The sequence below is a fragment of the Pelobates fuscus genome, chromosome 5 (assembly GCF_036172605.1).
Source record: "Pelobates fuscus isolate aPelFus1 chromosome 5, aPelFus1.pri, whole genome shotgun sequence".
NCBI lineage: Eukaryota > Metazoa > Chordata > Amphibia > Anura > Pelobatidae > Pelobates > Pelobates fuscus.
This window is the reverse complement of record NC_086321.1, coordinates 268,923,956-268,947,203: the sequence shown is the minus strand read 5'-3', so window position 1 is coordinate 268,947,203 and position 23,248 is coordinate 268,923,956. Positions and strand designations below refer to the sequence as shown.

Genomic DNA, 23,248 nt, shown 5'->3' with positions numbered 1-23,248 from the left:
GGAGGGCCTCGTTGAGGCGCCAAGCTCCTCTTGCTCTCGCTGGGTGCGGTATTTTCATTGTTATTATCAGAGGGGCATGGTCAGACCATGTGATAGGGCCGATGTGCATGTCAATGGCGTGCGGTAGTGTGCTTTTGTCAAAGAGGCATAGATCTATTCTGGAGTATGTCATATGGACTGGGGAGTAAAATGTATAGTCTCTCGCGCTCGGATATAGGTTGCGCCATACATCGTAACGTTCAGAAGAATTTAATAGGTTCGCTAAGTGTCGGCTCAAAGACAATGATGGCTGCTTTGGGGGTCGGTTTTGGGCCCTCTGTGTGTCTACGTGTGGGTCAGGGGTGCAATTAAAGTCTCTGCATACTATGGTTTGCCCTGACTGGTATTGGTCTAATTTGCGAAACGCCTTAGTTAGAAAATCCTGCTGTGTGTCATTTGGGGCGTACAGGGAGGCAATCGTCATTTGGAGGCCATTTAGGGAGCCCACCAATATGAGCAGCCTGCCATCCTTACTGATGTATTGTTTGGTGGGCGTAAAAACCCAGTCCCTGTGAAAATAAAGTGAGACCCCTTTGGATTTTGTGTTGGACATGGCATGGTAGGCCTGACGGAATTGTTTGACCCTGAAGATTGGTGGTTTGCGCATATTAAAGTGAGTCTCTTGTAAACATACTATAGCCGCCTTGGATTTGGCCATTTCTTGGGCTGCCAGCCTGCGTTTGTGTGGGCTGTTGAGACCCTTAACGTTCATGGAAAGAATTTTTAAAGTGTTATCCATTTGGTGTGGGTAGTGGCATGCTAAATCGTGAGAAACGTGTTTGACTTGATGGTGGCATAGCTCGGCTCAGGGGGGATATGGTAGGTAGGATATGCCTACGCTCATCCTTGGGGTGCGCTCGGTGGTAGGAGCGGGGTGTGGATGACTTACATGCTAGTTGTGGTTACACAGCCCTCTCATGGTAAACATCTCTGTACTCACATTTACATTACATTATTATAGCATTAGAACATTAGAACATTAGAACACTCCCAGGATCTCTTCCCTCCTCCCGCCATTGTTATGCTTATTCAGTTACAACACATAGCCCAGTATTAATCGGACCATGTACAGTTTCCCCACGTCATGTGTGTCGGATTGCATATCTTATAGTTATGTGGGGTTGGGTGGCACCGTGTCCCCAAATCAGCTTTTTTCGGTGAAGGAAAGAGTGCCAGGAGTCTTTTATGCTTTGGTCGGCAATCCCGCCATCCGCCATTCTCCTTGCGGTCTTTGTGGTGATGCAGAAGCGGCCGCTACCGTCGATTGCGTTGGGAACAGTCCCCATTCTCTTATGAGGCGCATGCCTACCTCCGGTTCATTTACCATGTGGTTTTTGCCGTTCCTCCATACAAGTATTTTCGTCGGGTATCCCCATCTATATGGAATGTTGTGGTTCCGCAGCGTTTTCGTCACTGTGATGAATTTTCTTCTCCGGGCCATTGTTAAAGCCGATTGGTCCGCATATATATTGATGGTAGTGTATGGTTCGGGTAGTTTGTCAAGTTTGCGTGACGCTGTTAACAGAGCGTTCTTGGAGGTGAAATAATGAAATCTAGCAACCACGTCGCGAGGTGTATCTTGTGCTAACCTCGGTGGTCGTGGTAGTCGATGGGCTCGGTCTAAGAGCCATGCTCCGTCAGCTATATCAGGCTGTAAGGTTGCGCAAAGCCCTTTGATAAATGCGGGGAGTTCTTCTGTGCCCACGTGTTCAGGTATCCCGTGGAATCTAACATTATTCCTGCGGGATCGGTCTTCTAAGTCAGCTAACTTGCGTTTGAGCTGAGTTTGTTCTTCTGCTAATTGCGGCACTCTATTTGCCAGCGCATTCTGCTCGGTGTATATGTCTTCTGTGTGGGCTTCTAGCTGATTAGTGCGTTCGCCCAGGTCAGAGATCTCCCTTTTGATCTCACTGGTTGCTCTCTTGAGGTCGGATTGCAGAGTGACTCTAAAGTCTTGCAGCATAAGGTACAGCCGTTTCTCCGTTACTGAAGCGTCAGTGTATGGGCTGGAGTCTCCTTCTGAGTCGAGCGAGCCTTCAGCAGGCTGCGAGCAGGCGTGTCCGTCGTCGCCATCTTGTGTAGGCCACACGCGGTCCTTTCTCGCAGGACAGATTTGGTCTGTCAATTTTGTTTGTTTGGCAGGTGCCATCATAAAGGCTGCGTTCCCAGGCTTGGTAGTCGCTGGTGGGGCTGTGCGTGATGAGAGTGGTGAGCTTTGAAGTCATCCGAAGCATGGAGTTCTCACTCCATGCGACCGCTCGTTTTGGCAGTTAGCCTAAACTGACCCTTTAAAGGGATACTGCAACCATTTTACCATTGTATTTCTTTGAAATTAGGGAAAATTTCTTCATACTTCATAAATTATTATGATTATGTCTCTGATGAAGTAGGGCTCATTCCCTACAAAACGCATAAGACAGGTGTCCCAGCAACACACGGGATCAGACGCATGTACCAGCAGCACCATTAATCTCCGCACACAGGACCTGTTTGGAAAGTACCGCCACCGGAGGCATCTGTCCTGCACGTCCCCTGAAGTGAGGCTCCTGCTCGGGACGTGCTCACAGACACACACCATGCTCACCGGCAGCTGTATATTGAATCATCACAATCCGTATCCATCTCTAACAATCCAAAGGTCCTTGCTGTTATTTTTCAATGCATCAGTCTGGTAATGCATCTCTGAATCTAGTGTGACCTGTATTTTTATTATATTCAACTTTTTCAAAGTTATTTTAATATATTCAATAAACTGGCATTTTTTTATATGAAGTGATCCAGTTTTATGCTTCAGTTTTCCAGCGATATATTGTTTCCATCTTTATTGCCTAAACTAACAGTTCCTTGTACTGCTTATTTGTTACTTCTATCTTTTACAAAGTATCTTATTTGTTACTTCTATCTTTTACAAAGTATATTATTTGCAACAGGTATCATTTATCCCTCACGTTGTTTGGGATATAGCCACCAGTTTCATACATATTGGTCATCCAGCAGAGAATTTGGTTTCTTATTTTCCCCTTTTTTGTATTTATTTATTTATTTATATATATATATATATATATATATATATATATATATTTCCTGGCCATATCCATGGCAGCACAACATTGGGTAGCTCCTCCCTATCCCCATTGGACAGGAATAATAATTAAGCCGTATAAGTACCACCTCCTGCCCCTCCTTCCCCAGTCTTTTTTTCCTGTCCTATCCCTAGGACATGTCGGTCTTTTCAGACTGCTAAAATTTTTTTTCTTTTATGGCTTACCTGAGGATTAGTTCCTCTGGCCCTTGGGGAGTTCACCCTCTCTCCCCTGGGAAGTCTCCAGTATACGGCCCTGCGCAAAGGTGTCCCCCTGGAGAAAACCCCTTTAGTGACCGGGGGTTTTTTCTTTCCATTTTTCCAGTGATGACATGGAAAGGTACATGGATTGCGACTGGTTTCCGGATTGGTATCCTCCCACCAGGCTTAAGGTAATATTATTTTAGTTTACCTGTTGGTTTTCCTTTCTTTTGGAAAGTTTTTTTTCGTTGAGCGTTCTGGGGTCTCCCTGCATGGCTCTCGGGAACCTCCTGTGCGCCCGCGCGGTGTGTAGGCGTCTCCTGTGCGCCCGCGCGGCGTGTAGCGCCCGCGCGGCGTGTAGGCGTCGCTTGCGCGGCGTGTATGGGTCTCCTGGGCGCCTGCGCGGTTCTGGGGACTCTGGGACGCATGCGCGGAATTCGCGCGCGAATGGCCGTTTTTCGCGCGTCTTTTCGGTCATCTGCGCATGCGCGATGACGTCAGACGCCTTCTTAAAGCGCCAGGCCTCCTTTTTTGTCAAATTTGTATTTTCTGCTTCCTGGAGAGTTTCTGGCACCATTAAGTTCTGTGGATTGTTGATTCTTCGTCTTTTTCTTCCGAAGTAAGTTCTTTTCCTTTCTCTTTGTTGGTTTCCTGTAGTTTTTCTTCTGGGTTATTGTTTCGCTGTTTCATCTATTATTTATAGATGGATTCGCGCTCAGGATCTAGAGAATCAGAATCTTCTCATCATAGTAGGTCACAATCTAAGCGATATAGGTAAGCCATCCAATTTTGGAATTTATTGATACTCTGATATCTAAAAGAGTGGTAAGGTACTAATATTCACGTTTGGTGTATTTCAGTGATAAAAGTACAAAGACTTCAGGATCGTCCAAAGGGAAGTCGCCCAAAAGGACGCTGTGTGTATCCTGTGATAACAGAGCCATAGAAGGGAAACGTCTCTGTTCGAATTGTCTCTCAGCAGCCGCAGGACCTTCTCAGTTAACACCTGACTTTAAGCAGCTTATCAAGCATGCAGTTGCCCGGGGCATTAAAGAGGTTGGTAAGACCCACAAGCGACCTAGATATTCTGAGCCGTCAGATTGGTCTCCTGATAACTCGGAGGATGAGTTCATGGACACGGCTTCGCTGAGAGACTTGGCTTTTTCCTCGGAGGAGGATGCTTTGCCTGATCCTGACTTCCTGATACCTGCGGAGGTGGATCATTTGATTGCTCGGGTCAGAGAAACCCTTACTTTGAAAGAGCCCTCGGAGGAGGAACCCTCTACATCTAACCGCTATTTCTCAGATCTTAGAAAGAAAAGAGCGGCTTTCCCTGTGCATACCACTATTAGTGACCTTATTAAAGAAGAATGGTCCAGGTCCGATAGGAGATCCTCTGCTAAAGGGAAATTCTCCAGATTATATCCGTTTGATCCCAAAGATGCTGAAACATGGGATTTTCCACCCAAGGTGGATGCTGCGGTGGTTAGGCTAGCCAAGCGCACTACCCTGCCAGTGGATGATGCAGGCTCCTTCAGGGATCCAATGGATCGTAAGATGGAATACTGCCTGTCTAAGTCCTATGTAGCCTCAGGCACGAGTCTCCACCCTGCCGTTGCTCTCACGTCTGTTTCAAGAGCTATGAAGGTTTGGCTGCAGGAGCTGGAAGGGGACATCAAGAGGGGCAGGAGCCGTTCCTCTATTGTTGATGCCCTGAAGGATATGCGTCTAGCGATTGATTTCTCTTCGGAGGCCGCAGTGGATCTGGTGAGAAACCTTGCTAGAAATATGTCCTTCTCGGTTTCCTCCAGGCGGGCGCTCTGGCTCAGGTCTTGGGCGGCCGACGCTTCCTCCAAGAATAGTTTGTGTTCTCTCCCATTTCACGGAAACATGTTATTCGGCAAGAATTTGGATGAGTGCATCAAGAGGGCGGCTGAAGGGAATAAAGCCTTTTTACCCCAAGAGAGGAAGTATAAAGGATCCTTTCGCGCCCGGAAAGAGTACCATTCCTTTCGTGACAGTAGGTCCTACAAGCCGGGTAGGGAATACTCCCGATTCCAACCGAGGAGAGGTGCCCCTTCTGGGTACAGAGGAGGCAGGTCTCGTGGGTCGTCTTCCTCTAAGGACCAGAAGAATCTATGACTACGTACGGCCCAAAACCGAAGGTGTCGGGGCTTGTCTTCTCCAATATCTTTCGAGATGGACCATCTCTACAAGCGACGTTTGGGTGCTGGATATTATTCGGAGAGGTTACCTGCTAGAATTCTTCAAGCATCCTCCCAACCGATCCTTTCACCTCACGAAATGGCCAGGGGACAGGGAGAAATGCATGGCTCTACGAAATTTCGTCCATTCCTTGCAGAAGGAGGAGGTCATCGTCCAAGTACCGGCAGGCGAAAGAACTCAGGGATTCTACTCTCACATCTTCTTGACAAGGAAATCCTCAGGGGGTTGGAGACCCATTCTGGATCTGCACAGGCTGAACAAGCATCTGCACGTTCGCAGATTCAAGATGGAATCTCTGCAGTCTATAATAAAGGTTGTGTCACCCAACCAATGGATGCTGTCTATAGATCTACTAGACGCATACTTTCACATACCCATTGCCCGAATCCATCAGAAGTTCCTGAGGTTTGCTGTAGAGGAAGGTCATTTCCAGTTCAGGGCCCTCCCCTTTGGACTGAGCACTGCCCCGAGGACGTTTACAAAGGTCCTAGTTGTTCTCATCGCGGAGCTCAGAAAGCAAAACATTGCCATTTACCATTATCTGGACGACGTTTTAATCTTGGGAAACGACGTGGATTCTGTGACATCCCAAGCTATCACCAGCATTCAGTTTCTGCAAGCCCACGGCTGGAAGATCAACGTCAAGAAAAGCCACCTCCACCCGACTCAATCTATGGTTTACTTAGGTGCCCATTTCGACACCCTAAAGGGTACTGTCCAGCTCTCATCAGTGAGAATCCTGAAACTCAGAAAGTTATTGAGAAGAATGCTGAATTCCCCGGTTGCCCCTGCAAAGGCGGTGATGAGCCTCCTTGGTTCTATGTCCTCCACAATAGGTCTGACGAGATGGGCTCAGTGGAGGATGAGACCATTCCAGGCCAACTTCCTGAATCGTTTCCTATCCGGGAACCTGTTCCAGCCCATCAAGCTTCCCCTGAAGGTACGCCATTCTCTGATCTGGTGGCTGAACAGAAAGCACCTAGCCAACGGCTTTCCTTTAGGGGATATCGCATGGAGGACCGTGACAACGGACGCCAGCCAGTGGGGTTGGGGCGCTCATTATCTCCACCACTTTGCGCAGGAAGAATGGAATTTCGAGACAAGCAAGGTTCATTCCAATCTGCTGGAACTTCTGGCTGTCCTCAAAGCTTTGAAGCACTTCTCGTCCCAGCTCAAGGGTCAATGGGTGAAGATAAGGACGGACAACTCCACCGTAGTGTCCTATGTCAATCACCAAGGGGGTACCAGGAGCTGCAAGATGATGGTACTGATGAATCACCTGATGTGGTGGGTTCAGAGAAACCTGGCGGGCATTGTAGCCATTCATCTCCCAGGGAAACGGAACCAACTAGCAGATTTCCTCAGCAGATCCAGAATAGATCCGGGGGAATGGTGCCTGGCTCACAGGGTGTTCCGCATGATTGTGGACAAGTGGGGTCTGCCTCAAGTGGACCTTCTAGCCTCTCGGGCCAACAGCAAGGTAGCCCTTTTCTTCACAAAGGAAGAGGACCACCTGGCATTGGGAAGAGATGCCTTATCAAGCCCCTGGAGGTTCTCAATGGGCTATGCGTTCCCCCCGTTTCCACTAATCCTACCACTCCTGAGGAAGCTGAGATCAGAGCGGGTGTCTCTCATCCTGATTGCGCCTTATTGGCCTCGGAGACCTTGGTTTCCTCTGCTTCTGAGTCTTTCGGTGGAACCTCCTCTCCCACTCCCCAAAGTTGCGGATCTTCTGTTCCAGGGTCCTGTCATTCATCCAGACCCTGTCTCTCTCAACCTTATGGCTTGGAAACTGAAAGGAACCGGCTGTTGAATAGAGGGTTCTCCCAGACCGTGATTGATACTATGCTGAGGGCTCGTAAGCATTCCACTTCGGCCACTTATTATAGAGTATGGGAAGTTTTCTCCAACTGGGCTCTTCACAGGAATGTGGATGTCCAGAATCCCTCCTCCTCCCATATTTTGGATTTCTTGCAATCAGGCCTTGAGAAAGGACTGAGCTATAACACTCTCAAGGTACACATTTCAGCCTTGTCCGCCCTGACCAGTCATAGATGGGCTCTGGACTCGGATATCATCAGATTCATCAAGGGTGTCCTTCACATGAAACCTCCTATTAAACCGTTTGTCCCTTCCTGGAGTCTCCCTCTGGTTCTGGATGCCATGAAGTTGAAACCTTTTGAACCGTTTGATTCAGTTTCCCTACAGGTTCTTTCTATTAAGACTGCCTTGCTGGTGGCCTTAGCCTCTGGCAGGAGAGTTTCTGAGCTCAGTGCTCTGTCCATCAAAGAGCCTTTTACTATCTTCCACAAGGACAGAGTGGTCCTCCGTACTGTTCCAGTGTTTCGTCCCAAAGTCACTTCCTCCTTCCACATCAACGAGGATATTGTTCTTCCGTCTCTGAGGTCGGACGCCCATGGAATGGGGAATTCTGCTGACCTGTCCTCTCTGGATCTAGTGAGATGCCTCCGGATGTATATCGATAGGACTTCTGATTGGCGTTCTTCTGACAGTCTCTTCGTTCTTCATAGCGGCTGTAGAAAGGGCTCTCAAGCTCCCAAATCTGCCATTAGCCGATGGATAGTAGCGGCTATCATTCTGGCTTATCAGTCCGCCGGATATCCGGTCCCTGTGGGTCTTAAAGCCCATTCCACTAGGGCTCTCTCATCTTCCTGGGCAGCCGCTGCTAATGTCTCCCCTGAACTCATCTGTAAGGCGGCTACATGGTCTTCCTCTAACACTTTCATTAGGAGCTACCAGATTGATGTTAGAGCAGGGTTGTCTGATCAATTTGCTAAATCAGTCCTGTCTGTATCTAATTCCTGATCTCTGTGTCTGTCACTTGTTGTGGTGTTAATACACTTTGCATTTATGAAATTTTTTGAGTCTGTGTCTCTTTCCCTCCCTGGTTTTATTGCTTGGGTATTACCCAATGTTGTGCTGCCATGGATATGGCCAGGAAAATGGAAAATTTATTCATACTTACCGTAATTTTCTTTTCCTGGTTATATGCCATGGCAGCACAAGGGTCCCGCCCGGGGATATTGCTGGAACACGTGACTGGGGAAGGAGGGGCAGGAGGTGGTACTTATACGGCTTAATTATTATTCCTGTCCAATGGGGATAGGGAGGAGCTACCCAATGTTGTGCTGCCATGGCATATAACCAGGAAAAGAAAATTACGGTAAGTATGAATAAATTTTCCATTATATATATATATATATATTTTTTCTATATATTACAAACCCTTATATAGCATTGCTTTGCATGTTTGCATGTTTGCACATTCTTAAGGATATTTAAAGGTATAGCAGCATTCTCTTTGTATTTTTGCACATTTAAAGGGATATTCCTTTTATTTGATTCACTCATAGCACCTTTTTTTTTTACATTTTTGCACATTTATAGGGATACTTTGTCTATTTCAGATTTAAAGGCATAGTACCAGTTTTTTATTCTCTACTTAGTAGTATTTTTACCATTAGTCACTAAGCCAGCTCCTGGTATTCCCACTCTTTTAGAGAGTTATTTTCCCTTGTTCTATATAGGTTTTTAGTGAATCCCTATCTTTACCAGTTTTTGAGCAGCTTAGTGCTAGTCCGTCTCCCTCTCTCCTGTGTGGTACATTAGGTACACCAGAACCGTTCAACTTCAGGAGATACTGTTGAAGTGGACGAAGATTCCAATGTGCCCATCTGACCAGATCTATAGTCTACTATACCCAGGAGTTTCATAAACTCCCTTGCGGAAGCAGAAGCCTTTTGAAGAAAAACCTGAATAGGATTCTGCAGTTTCAACTTTCTTTCTTGGGCGAGAGATAACATCGCCTTAAGGGAATTGAAGTTTGCTCCTAAGAACACCAGCTCCCTTGAAGGTTGTAGATGACTCTTCTCGTGGTTGATGAGCCACCCAAACTGAGAGAGAGTCTCGAGTACTAGATGTCTGTGTTGGAGTAACATCTCGAAGTCTGAGGCCACTACCAGTATGTCGTAGAGGTAGTGGTAAATGGCTACATCCATCTTCCTCAGGAAAGCAATTACCGTGACCAGTATCTTCGAGAAGGTTCCTGGGGCCGTACTTATCCTAAATGGAAGAGCCTGAAACTGGAAGTGCTCCTTCTTTACACAGAACCGAAGAAACTTCTGATGTCTTTCTGTGACAGGAACATGGAAGTAGGCATCTTTTAGGTCTATTGAGATTAAACAGTCTCTGTGGTGTATCACTGGAATGATGGAACGGATGGATTCCATGCAAAACTTTCTTATCCTTAAGAAGATGTTGAGCTGGTGTAGATCTAGAATAGGTCTCCACTTTCCTCCTGGTTTCTTTACTAAGAACAGGGGAGAATAGAACCCTTGGAACCTTTCTCTCACAGGAACCGGGAACAATGACCCTTTCTAAAAATAGATTGGCAACATAATGGGTTAAGACTTCTCTTTTTTGTCTGTCGACAGGGAGTCTTGTTCTGATGAATCTTGGTGGAGGGGAAATATCTTCGAAATCCAGAAAATATCCTGCGGTGATTACGGAATTCACCCAAGCATCTGGAAGCACACTCCAGGTCCTCCAGAAGAACGAAAGGCGTGCTCCTACATGGGGAACCTGGCGTAAGCCACCTTCAGAACTATCTGGTGGGGCTAAAGGAGGAATTTTGAGCCTTTGGTCTGGAAGATATTCCGGTTTGACCACTCTTCCAATTGGAGAGCCGAGTATATTCTCTGCCTGGTCAATAGTTTTTACTATCTCTACAATCTCCCTTTGCCCTGTAAGGACGATGGTCCTGTTGTGGTCTCTTCGGACGCCTGTCTTGTGGAAGCAAGATTTGCTTGACCTCAGCCGCTCTTTTAATAGCATCCTCAAGTGGTCTGCCAAAAAGCACCTCTCCCAGAAATGGTAAGGTACATAAATTATTATTGTTACTTGTCCTAGGGCTATGAGGACAGGAAAAAGACTGAGGTATGATGGCTGATGGGGTTCCTATTATACCAGGGGAAGGTATGCTTAATTGTTTAATTGTTTGTGTTTCCTGTCCCGAGGATTAGAGAGAGGAGCTAAACCCATATGTTAAATGCTGCCATGATTAGCCAGGAAAGTTAGAGTGTTTGAAGTCCCCTGGCACTCTCCCTCCATTCAGTGTTAAACCATTTCAGGCAGTTAAACACAGAATGAGGGTGCTTGTCTACCTACAGCCTGGAAAACACTGGAAATATGGCTAAGGCAGAGACTGCACTCTTCCTCATCCATATCAATTCATACCAGCAATAGGTGGCTGTCATTAAGGAGAGAAAAACAAGTAGCAAGAGAGGTGAGAACGGAAAACAGCTCAATTAGCCTGCCCTTCGGTGTGTCCCCACTCAGATCTCAAGCTGGTTTTAGTTCATCTAGTGCCATTATAGAGAGAACACATCTGAAGCATATCAGACTGGAAAGCGGTCAGCCTACACTCTCAGCCAGTCGCCCATTACTGCAGTCCAATTGGACCCATACAACAGCGAATGGTTTTGCCCCATTCGGATCGTGGCCATTCGGACTTTAGTAAACAACCTTGTTTCACTTCTTCTGAACTGTTCGGCGCAATTCCATTAATCCAAATGGAATTTATGAAACAAAAATAAGGTCAGAATTTCGCCTGAAAATGAATGCGTCATTGGTCGAAATTGGGTTCGGATAAAACAAAAAAATTTTTGGTCCTAAAATATTTGGACGAAATGAAAATGCTGTCTGTACCCAAGTCTAATGCACAGCCTTCCTTAAAGGAACACTATAGTGTAAGTCATATGAATGTGTATTCCTAACGCTATAGTACCTTGTTTAGGGCCCCCCTTTGTATGGAAGTAAAATGCCTTTTTACTTACCGTTTCTCCCTTGCAGCGCCAGTCTCACTGCTGCCGTCCTGCCTCCTTGGCTAAGATCATTGAGAATGATGATCTTAGCCAATTAAATGCTTTCCAATTGTAATGCATTGGGAGGCTACTGCACATGCACGGCAGAACGCTGCACCACTCAGATGATCTCTGTGAGACTCAGAGTAACAGCCACTAAAGGCATTTAAACCTTGCAATGTAAACATTTTAAATGTTTACATTGCAGGTGTATAGTGTCCCTTTAATATCTAGGGTTATATGGGTAGCCATTACAGGAACAGTCTTTTATATATATTGCTGGCATTTCGGATCTGGACTGCCCGTACGGGTGGGACCAGTCTGATATGCACTAGATGAGCTAAAACCAGCTTGAGATCTGAGCGGGGACCCACCGAAGGGCAGGCTAATTGAGCTGTTGTCCATTCTCACCTCTCTTGCTACTTGTTTTTCTATATTACAGTAAACATTGTTTTTACCCTCACAATTTTATATTTATTTTGTATCCTGCAATTTATTTTTTAATCTAAAAGAACCTCCCCATCTACCTGCATATATATCCTTGGTGGATCATACGACCCAAGCTGATATAATTGAGCAACAATTGCTTTTGAAATTGTGAGTAGATTTGAGATATTTTTTTTTAAAAGTACTATTTTTTGAAACAGCGAGCACTATATCTCATTTTATTCTTTTTATATGCCGTTTACATTGTCAGTGTACTCCATGTGAACTGAATAAATCTGTTAGCAAGAGATGGCATGCAGGCACTGCTCAGAGAGAGCAACAATAGTCCAAGAATGTTAGAATAACATCTATTTATGGATTATCCCCTAAGGAAGAGTTATGAAAGTTTGAATGATTGCCAGACAAGGGAACAAAGGAACAGCCCTGTCTTGTGAAATATCAGCCACTCACACAGACCAAACATAACAGCCACTCATCAAGCCACTCAGCAAAACTAACTCTGTAACATCTGCCATCCTATAAACTTGTCTGTCCACCAAACACTGAACAGCTGTGCTCCATTCTGGAAAATGTGCTGCATTGTCTAAAACCACAACAAATGGAGATTATTTATTATTAGCTTGTTTGGTGATTATGAAGCTTTAAAGATGGTATACATTTTAATTTAAAATATTTATTAAGATATACATATATTATTAGTATTATTGTTATATTATTATTTTATTTATATAGCTCCAGCAAATTCCGTAGCGCTGTACAATATATCATAATTTAAACTCCCAAACATTTATTCTCAGTTGCCGTTGAGGAGGTACCTAATTTTTTGTTGTGGTCATTTTTTATTTTGAGAAAAAGGGATATAAAGTATAATGTAGGTAAGCACATACAAGCATATGCTTAAATCATCATATGACACACAAATCTACCTGTCCTCTCCTAATCTCTCTCCGCCCATCTTGACTCTTGTCTCTGACTGCCTCTTCGCGATTTCCAACTCGATGGCTGCTCACTTCCTTAAACTCAACCTGTCCAAAACATTACTTCTGGTCTTTCCTTCCTCAAGTGTTCCTAGTCCCATGTCTGTCTCCCTCCAAGTCAACTTATTAATTGTAGAAAATAATCCAGGCACTCCAACGAATTCCAAAGAATAGGCAATTTATTAGAACCAGCAGCTACACAGCGACGTTTCAACCCCTCAGGGTCTTTATCAATTTTTGGAATTTTGGAAAATATTGTCTAAAGTCTCGTGAGTGCTCTCTACTTTCTTGAATATGTATGTATATATATATATATATATATATATATATATATATATATATATATATATAATTTCAAAGAGATGCTAGCACTCAGGGACTTTAAATGTTCAAAAAAAGTAGAAGAAACCTTTTATTCCGAAGATCGACGTTTCAGTCCACCACTGTGGACTTTCATCAGGACATAAAATACACGATAAAACATTCAGCTTAAATAAGGAAAAAAACTAACTTACCGAATTTCCTTCACCTGTGTGCCGGCGTGGTCTGCTACCCATTGCGCATGCGTGTCTAATCACCCTACCCCTTCCGGTGCGGAAGTGCTAGCTATCCGTTACCATAGTGATCAAAATACACAGATCGCGATAAACGGTGATCTGTATGTGTATACTCATAGGAGCTGTGTCAAAATAGACAGATCGCGAGGAACAGTGATCTGTGTGAATGTGCTTATGTGAGCTATAACAAATGTGAATTACTAAGCACGATCTAAATGTCGAGCTGACATATAAGTACTCTGATGCGTCTGATGGATGGATCAATGGATAGATCTCTACTCAAATGTGTACAAAGTGACTAAATATAGGGATAATACCTCTATTATATAGATCTCTATCGAGATACCCACAGTATGAGTGAAAAAGTGTTAAAGGCAGTGAAAAATACTGTGCCTAAGAAATAGTATAGAAAAAAAGTGCCAGTGCTTCAAAACACTAGAACGTGCAGTGATGTGTTAATCCCTTAAAGTGAGTGCAAATTTAGACCTTATAGGCACTAAGGTCTGGTTTATGCACCTGCTCCATTTGCTCTAGTAGTTGAGCAACTTTTGGAATTTTTCATAGTCCATTTACTTTCAAAAGGAATTCTGCTTGCTTATTTTTTACCTACTCTGCGTGAGGACTTAATTTTAAAGTGATATACCACCAATAAAATTTTCTTATTTTTTCATTTTTTAACTGGCTTTGTCTATCCTATTGCCAGGCTATTGAGTTTAATTTTCTCTGTAAAATAGCCTGATGGATAACTTTTTGATTGAGGCGGGGGCCACGGCATCACAAGCCCAGACACTCCAGTTTACAGAGGAGGAAACTAAAGACATCCTATGGGAAGTCACTACAACTGATTTACCTGATACTACTACGGTTAAAGACATATATTTCCAACTATTGAAATTAAAGAAGAAGGAAATAGATTTAGACCTGCATGGATTATTCCTCTCAGATTACCACCGTGCTAAACAAATCCCACGTGGATTCAGAGTAAATAACATCCCCACCATAGGTCGTCTTAAAGCACATGTATGTAGAGACTGGACAGCTGTCTTAAATAAATGCTCACTGGACCTGATGTTAGTCATTATCAAAGACGTGAAGGAGGATTTACAGAACATCAGTAAGAGGATATTGGAGTTGGAAAATCAGCATGCTATCCTACTTAGTTCACAGGAAGGCGTAGCAATGAAGCTGAAATTAGCCGAGGAAAGCCTGAAGTATAAAAATAAATTATTAAGTTTAAAAGACAAAAACAAGAGAGAGTCCAGCACAGGGCTCGAGTCCTGCAGGAACGCGTGGGAACGGCGTTCCTGCACTTTTTCCACAGCAGGAACGCCGTTCCCATTACTAGTCCTGCAGGACCCAGGGCTGGCACAAGCAGCTGCCAGAGCAGGAGGAGCACAAATCCGAATCCCCTGCCTCTGACTGGGGACTCGGATTTTTAAACTCACCTCTCCCCCTGCAGTCAGTGGAGTCGTCCGGCCTCTCCTGATGATGTCAGTAGGAGGGGGCGTGACTTTCTCTGCTCTTCTCACAGGACCGCTGGGGAGCAGAGGAAGTCACGCCCCCTCCTCCTGACATCATCAGGAGAGGCCGGCTTACTCCACTGACTGCAGGCTGCAGGTTCCAGATCCTGTCCCACCCCTCCTGGCCCAAGGTAAGCCTCAGGAAGGGGGGAAGGCACTTTAGGTTTTTTTTTTTATCCCTTTCCTCAGTCCCTGTCTCCCTATTTAAGTTCCTGTCCCCCTATTTAAGGCCATGTCCCCCCTCCTTAGTTCCTGCCCCCCTCCTTAGTCCCTTTCCCCAGTCCCTGTCCCCCTCCTCAAGCCCTATCCCCTTACTCAGTCCCTGTCCCCCTCCTCAGTCCCTGTCCCCCTATTTAAGGCCCTGTCCCCCTTCCTCAGGCCTGTCCCTGTCCCCCTATTTAAGGCCCTGTCCCCCCTCCTCAGTTCCTGCCCCCCTCCTCAGTCCCTGTCCCCCTATTTAAGGCCCTGTCCCCCCTCCTCAGTCCCTGTCCCCATATTTAAGGCCCTGTCCCCCCCTCCTCAGTCCCTGTCCCCATATTTAAGGCCCTGTCCCCCCTCCTCAGTTTCTGCACCCCCATCCTCATTCCCTGTCCCCCTATTTAAGGTCCTGTCCCCCTTCTCAGTCCCTGTCCCCCTATTTAAGGCCCTGTCCCCCCTCCTCAGTCCCTGACCCCCTGTTTAAGGCCCTGTCCCCTCCTTAGTCCCTGCCCCCCTCCTCAAGCCCTATCCCCTTACTCAGTCCCTGCCCCCATCATCAGGCCTGTCCCTTTCCTGAGTCTCTGTCCCCCTATTTAAGGCCCTGTTCCCCTTCCTAATTTCCTGCCCCCCTCCTCAGGCCCTGTCTCCCTCCTCAAGCCATGTTTCCTTACTCAGGCCCTGTCCCCTTACTCAGGCCCTGTCCCACTCCTCAGGCCCTGTCCCCCTCCTCAGGCCCTGTCCCCCTCCTCAGTCCCTGTCCCCCTCCTCAGTCCCTGTCCCCCTCCTCAGTCCCTGTCCCCCTCCTCAGTCCCTGTCCCCCTCCTCAGTCCCTGTCTCCCTCCTCAGTCCCTGTCTCCCTCCTCAGTCCCTGTCTCCCTCCTCAGTCCCTGTCTCCCTCCTCAGTCCCTGTCCCCCTCCTCAGTCCCTGTCCCCCTCCTCAGTCCCTGTCCCCCTCCTCAGTCCCTGTCCCCCTCCTCAGTCCCTGTCCCCCTCCTCAGTCCCTGTCTCCCTCCTCAGTCCCTGTCTCCCTATTTAAGACCCTGTCTCCCTATTTAAGGCCCCGTCCCCCCTCCTCAGTCCCTGTCTCCCTCCTCAGTCCCTGTCTCCCTCCTCAGTCCCTGTCTCCCTCCTCAGTCCCTGTCTCCCTATTTAAGGCCCCGTCCCCCTATTTAAGGCCCCGTCCCCCTCCTCAGTCCCTGTCCCCCTCCCTGTCCCCCTCCTCAGTCCCTGTCCCCCTCCTCAGTCCCTGTCCCCCTCCTCAGTCCCTGTCCCCCTCCTCAGTCCCTGTCCCCCTCCTCAGTCCCTGTCTCCCTCCTCAGTCCCTGTCTCCCTCCTCAGTCCCTGTCTCCCTCCTCAGTCCCTGTCTCCCTCCTCAGTCCCTGTCTCCCTCCTCAGTCCCTGTCTCCCTCTTCAGTCCCTGTCTCCCTCTTCAGTCCCTGTCCCCCCTCTTCAGTCCCTGTCCCCCCTCTTCAGTCCCTGTCCCCCCTCTTCAGCCCATGCCCCCCCTCTTCAGCCCATGCCCCCCTCCTCAGCCCATGCCCCCTCCTCAGCCCCTGCCCCTTTCCTCAGCCTCTCAGTTCCTGTCCCTTTCCTCAGTTCCTGTCCCTTTCCTCAGTTCCTGTCCCTTTCCTCAGTTCCTGTCCCTTTCCTCAGTTCCTGTCCCTTTCCTCAGCCCATGTCCCCTTCCACAGCCCATGCCCCCCCCCAAGCTCCTGTCCCTCTTCCTCAGCTCCTGTCCCCCTCCTCAGCCCCGTGCCCTTACTCAGCCCCTGCATACAAGCGTATCATTTTTTTGGGGTGAGGGGGGTGGGAGGGGGCGGGGAGTGGATCTTGGGTGAGTTCCTGCACTTTTTTACCCAGGACTTGACCCCTGGTCCAGCAGGACTACAAAGAACATCAGGTATACAGATGGCTCTCTGGGGACAGACGCCCTAGACCAAGACGTATAAGAAAACGGATCATCAGGCCTAACATTAATACGATTGACATTACATCAGGCGAATCTGGGTCTGATCATGAAAATCTTCAAACCCAAAGACCAGGCAATTTTTTAGCATCAGGGAGCCCGCAAGAAACACAGGGCACGATCACAAGGAGCAGAAACAGAAACGCAAACGAGGGAACACCAGGCGAGGTCAAAAAGGGTACCCACATTGGTCAAGGAGGGAAACCCCCAATACGACCCTAACTCCGGTATTTAATCTTTCAGATAGAACACTAACGAACTCGGAAATGGATATCTTAAGCAAAGGACTCTCCTTTATCCCCACCTCTCAACCGAATACATTTCAATGGCAAGTAGAAATGTTCAAATTTGGCAGGAACTTACGACTTAAAGATTTTTTTGAAAAAGGCAATAGGAAACAAGACCATATTAACCAAACACCTAGGTTCAAATTGAAGAGCTCGTTCGATCCTCCACCAAGCCATCCCGCGATTAGGACTTTTCTTACGTCCTTAAAGACTAATACTGATAATATATTGAAGGAACATCGAGTTCGACATAGCAATATGTCTAGAGCTCAACACAATCTCATACAGGGTCTATCCAAGGACCCCTCCATCGTATTGAGACCGGCGGACAAGGGAGGTGGGATCGTGCTACTTAATTATAAGGATTATGCATCTGAAATCAATAGACAATTGGCAGATCAAAAAACATATACTCCTTTGAACCATGACCCTACTTCGGCAGTGATGTGTAAAATAGAAGACTCTCTCGTCACAGGATTAAGAGCTGGATATATAGGATTGGATCTCTTCAATTTCTTGAAAAAAAGCAACCCTAGAACGCCAATTATATACACACTGCCAAAAATACACAAGAGCCTGCAATCTCCACCAGGACGCCCGATAGTATCGGCGATTGACGGGGTGTTAGAGCCCATTGCCAAATATCTCGACTTTCTATTCAAAGAACCGGTCGAACACTTGCCAACGTGCATTAAGGACACACAGGACCTAATCAACAGATTGAGGGCAATTCAACAGATTCCTACTAATTTGGTGTTAATCACACTAGATGTGCAAAGCCTTTACACCACAATCCCTCACGAAGACGGCACAGAGGCGATGAGACAAATACTATCAGAGTCCCTTTTTTACAAAGGCCCCCCAATAGAATTCATAATGGAATTGCTCATGCTTACCTTACAACTGAATTACTTTAGATTCGAGACCCGGTGGTACATACAATGCTCAGGAACATCGATGGGCGCAGCAATGGCGCCGATGTATGCCAACGCATACATGTATATATTTGAGAAAGAAAACATCTTGCAGCCATACACAGAACAGATTGTACAATATGTACGATTTATCGATGATATTTTGATCTTTTGGAAAGGTTCGGTTATTGAAGCCGAACAATTTGTCAAAGACATCAACAGTTTACCTAGTCCCATCAAAATCACCGCCAATATCAGCGATACCATTGTACAATATCTGGATTTGGAGATTTTTATTAAAGAGGGCAAAATTGAGTATCAACTCTACTCAAAACCGACCGACAGGAATACCATACTCCATTTCAAGAGTGCACATCCGGAACACAGTAAAAAATCTCTGCCATACACCCAGTTTCTAAGAGTCTTTCGGAACAATTCCCTTGCTGAAAGGATTGAAGTCCAAGTAGATGCTATGTACAACAAATTCCTCACGAGGGGCTATAATCGATATACACTCGACACAGCTCTACACAAAGCAAGATTGGAAAGGGAGAAACCCATGAGCATTCAGCAACAACTTAAGACACCGAGACTGACTTTCCCTATGAAGTTTAATTCAGCTAGTACTAAACTAGTTCAAGCTGTGAGGGGGAATTGGAATATTCTCACGGGAGATCCGACTCTGCCAAAAGTATTTTCCCAAAAGCCGATGATATGTTACAAGAGAGAAAAGAATTTGCGAGACCTGTTCGTCCGCACTGATCCGGAACAGAGTTATCTGCGAGATCAGAAGAAATTCCTTAATCTGGGCTGTTGTCGTTGCTTAGGATGTGTGACATGTGGGCATCTCATCCCCACTAAATCCTTTCTACATCCCCACACTCAGAAGAAATATACAATTAGGCATCGCATCTCTTGTAAAACAGATCATGTCATTTATAAATTATCATGTCCGTGTGGACTAAACTACGTTGGCAAAACGGACACACAACTATGTGAAAGAATAAGGGGACACCGCTCGAGTATACGGATGGCGATTAGAGATGGCACTACGGATAAACCAGTCGCCCGCCATTTTCTTGAACATAAACATCCCTTGACGACATTGAAATGCATCGCCATTGATCATGTTCCATTATCTAGACGAGGAGGAGATCGATCCAGGGCATTGTTGCGAAGGGAAGCATTTTGGATCCGAGAACTTAATACCATGGCTCCCATGGGCCTCAATGAAAAATTGACGTTTATTTATTTTATTTGAATTTTCAGACGAGCAATTAGTTTTTACTTTAGTTTCTGCAAACATATCAACATATATGTCCTTAGTGGATATCATATTAATTTGAATTTAGGCACATACATTGTGAACATATAGACCTGTGAGTAGGATTACTACTATAATGGCCATTTTTTCATTGTACATATATAGATCAGTGAGTTTGTAAGTAAGCCTCATGATTTATGGAGATTAATTAACCCACAAGTCAGTATTAAGTTGATATCGCCCCTCACTAGGTCTCTTCGCTGATATGCAGCAGATAACTATTTTACTATTTATTTAGTTAATTATAAGTAATTTTGTAGTTAGCATATATCACACTGCTACCCTTAATTAGCAAAGTGTCTCCACTTCCAACTTTACTTAGTGTTTAACTGTAGGCAATATTTTCATGAATGTATGCACTTGTCACTTTAAGGGATTAACACATCACTGCACGTTCTAGTGTTTTGAAGCACTGGCACTTTTTTTCTATACTATTTCTTAGGCACAGTATTTTTCACTGCTTTTAACACTTTTTCACTCATACTGTGGGTATCTCGATAGAGATCTATATAATAGAGGTATTATCCCTATATTTAGTCACTTTGTACACATTTGAGTAGAGATCTATCCATTGATCCATCCATCAGACGCATCAGAGTACTTATATGTCAGCTCGACATTTAGATCGTGCTTAGTAATTCACATTTGTTATAGCTCACATAAGCACATTCACACAGATCACTGTTCCTCGCGATCTGTCTATTTTGACACAGCTCCTATGAGTATACACATACAGATCACCGTTTATCGCGATCTGTGTATTTTGATCACTATGGTAACGGATAGCTAGCACTTCCGCACCGGAAGGGGTAGGGTGATTAGACACGCATGCGCAATGGGTAGCAGACCACGCCGGCACACAGGTGAAGGAAATTCGGTAAGTTAGTTTTTTCCTTATTTAAGCTGAATGTTTTATCGTGTATTTTATGTCCTGATGAAAGTCCAGTGGTGGACTGAAACGTCGATCTTCGGAATAAAAGGTTTCTTCTACTTTTTTTGAACATTTAAAGTCCCTGAGTGCTAGCATCTCTTTGAAATTGTATACATTTGTGCTGCTGAGCACCGGGCATTATCCATAGGAGAGCTGGAGTGCAACTGTATATATATATATATATATATATATATAAATATATATAATTTAAAAAAATTATTTGTATTTATATATAGGTATATACTTATGTATATAGATATATATTATTTCGTTCTACGTGTATTTTGATATCAATATATATATATATGTTAAGATCAAAATACAGTTAGAAGGAAATTACACACATATATATATATATATTATTTATTTATTTATTATTATTTTTTAATTTTTTTTTTACGTATTTACATATATTTAATCAATATCATTCTACATGTATGTTGATATTAATATATATGTAATTATATAATTATTAATATTAAAATACACTTAGGCAGTGTATGTGTATGTGTAAAAATAATAATAATAATAATAATATAAAGACAAAGCAATCAAGGAAAAACATGTTGACATTTCTAATATTTAATGGGATTTACCGGAAATGGAAAATAGTTATCTAACTTCATAAGTAATTCCAGGCGGTACCTTCACTCTCCTCTCACAACTCTTTACTTATTTTTTGGCATGGCAGACATAATAACAAAAATAAACAAAAATTAAGTTCTTCATAAGTATTAAACCCTTAAGGATGGCGGGCGTGCTATGCGGTCTTGGGGACCTGGCTCTAAACACCTGCGGACGGCATAGCACGTCCCTGCCATCCTATGTACTTACCGTCTTGCCAGTGATCCCTAGCCGTCGATCGCGGTGGGGGGACTTACCTGCCATGCCAGGGAGTCCTCCTATCCGTTCCGGCCCTCCTGGGTTATGTGATCGCGAGGTCCTTGCGAGGACCTCACGATCACATGGACGGAATAGCCGTCCACAGCAGTGCACGCAGGGGGAGTGCCTGTAATGACAGACAGTCCCCCTGTTGCCTGTAAAAGATAAAAAAAAGTTAAAACACAGTTTAAAATAAAACAATATATACACATATACATACATACACATACACTGCCTAAGTGTATTTTAATATTAATATCAACATACATGTAGAATTATATTTATTATTTTTTATTATTTTTTGCAGCAGAAACGCCGTTCTCGTTGCTCCTGCAGGCACTCAGGGGCCGCCCCCAAATGCCTCCCGAGTTCACCCTGTCATGGGGGGCCCAAGAGGTGGCCTAATGGCCACCTGATGGACCCCCCAGCAGGCGGCTGTCTCCCTGTCAGACGCGGCGAGGGAGCTGTGTTCACTCTGATCTGCTCCCTTGTGAGCCGTTTGCTGATGTCGGGAACCGGAATATGACGTCATATTCCAGCTCCCGGCATCAGCAGACAGCCCGCGCGGCAAGATGGAGCAGACAGAACACAGCTCCCTCGCCGCGTCTGACAGGGAGACAGCCCCAGGGACAGGTCCACGCCAGCTCTCCAGGTAGGGAGGCTGGGTGGACATTTTTAAATTTAAAAATATAATAACAATTTGTGAGTGTGTGTGTGTGTGTGTCTGTCAGTGTGTGTCTGTGAGTGTATGTGTGTGTGTCTGGGAATGTATGTGTGTGTCTGTGAGTGTATGTGTGTGTGTGTGTGAGTGTGTGTCTGTGAGTGTATGTGTCTGGGAATATGTGTGTGTGAGTGTGTGTGTGTCTGTGTGTCTAAGTATGTGTGTGTCTGTGAGTGTGTGTGTCTGTGAGTATATGTGTGTGTGTCTGGGAGTGTATGTATGTGTATCTGTGAATGTGTGTCTATGAATGTGTGTGTCTGAGTATGTGTGTGTGTCTGTGAGTGTGTGTGCACATATATATATATATTGTCAAGTGTTTATTATTTTATTTTTGGGGGGGGAGGAGGGGGTGGATCTTGGGTGAGTTCCCACAATTTATTCCCCAGGACTTGACCCCTGGTGGTTGCTATAGTGACTTACATCATTCTGTTCCTGGCAATAAAATGGTCATGCAAACTATCCATTCTAGTTAACAAAGTATTTTCAAAGTCACCTACCAAAAATAAGAAAACATGGAAACCAGTTGCCAGTCCTACAAGGAACTTAGAACCTCAGCTCCTGCCTTACGTAGTGCAGTCGCACAGTAATATTGAATCATGTATTGTATTCAAAATGATAATAAAACTCTACATTTAATAATTTATAAACGCCTCACAATGTTTATTTTACATACAAGTGTTACAACATAGTTTACATATTGGCCACTTTGCAAAGGATCAACAATCTTTGAAGTGTCAGCACCTTATAACCAATGTATGTGATTCAACCTCAGTCAGTTTATGCTGTCAGTAATGTCACTAGCACTTCATCAGCTTGTTGTAGCCATAATGTGATTTTGCAAACAGGCTTCGGGAAGAGTCGTAGATTTAACTTTTTGCATCAAAACAAGTTACTGATCTTTCATTTTTTTTAACAAAGCCATTTGACTCCCACACAATGATTGAATCAATTTATAGTAACATTCTCTGCATAGTACCGTAACTGTCTTTTCTGCAGACAGTGGTTCTAGTTCACACTAAATAGCACTTACAACCAAGAAAAAAACAATTTCAAACCTTTAAAAAAACAATGTGAACTCAACTATCTGGTATCAA

The 23,248-nt window shown here is 45.0% G+C and overlaps 1 protein-coding gene across 2 annotated transcripts in view; it reads right to left on the bottom strand.

The window, feature by feature from the left end:
- The window catches only part of TMOD1 (tropomodulin 1), a 93,795-nt gene that overhangs the window by 29,510 nt on the left and 41,037 nt on the right, over positions 1 to 23,248 (bottom strand). The gene's annotated exons all lie outside the window — the stretch shown is intronic.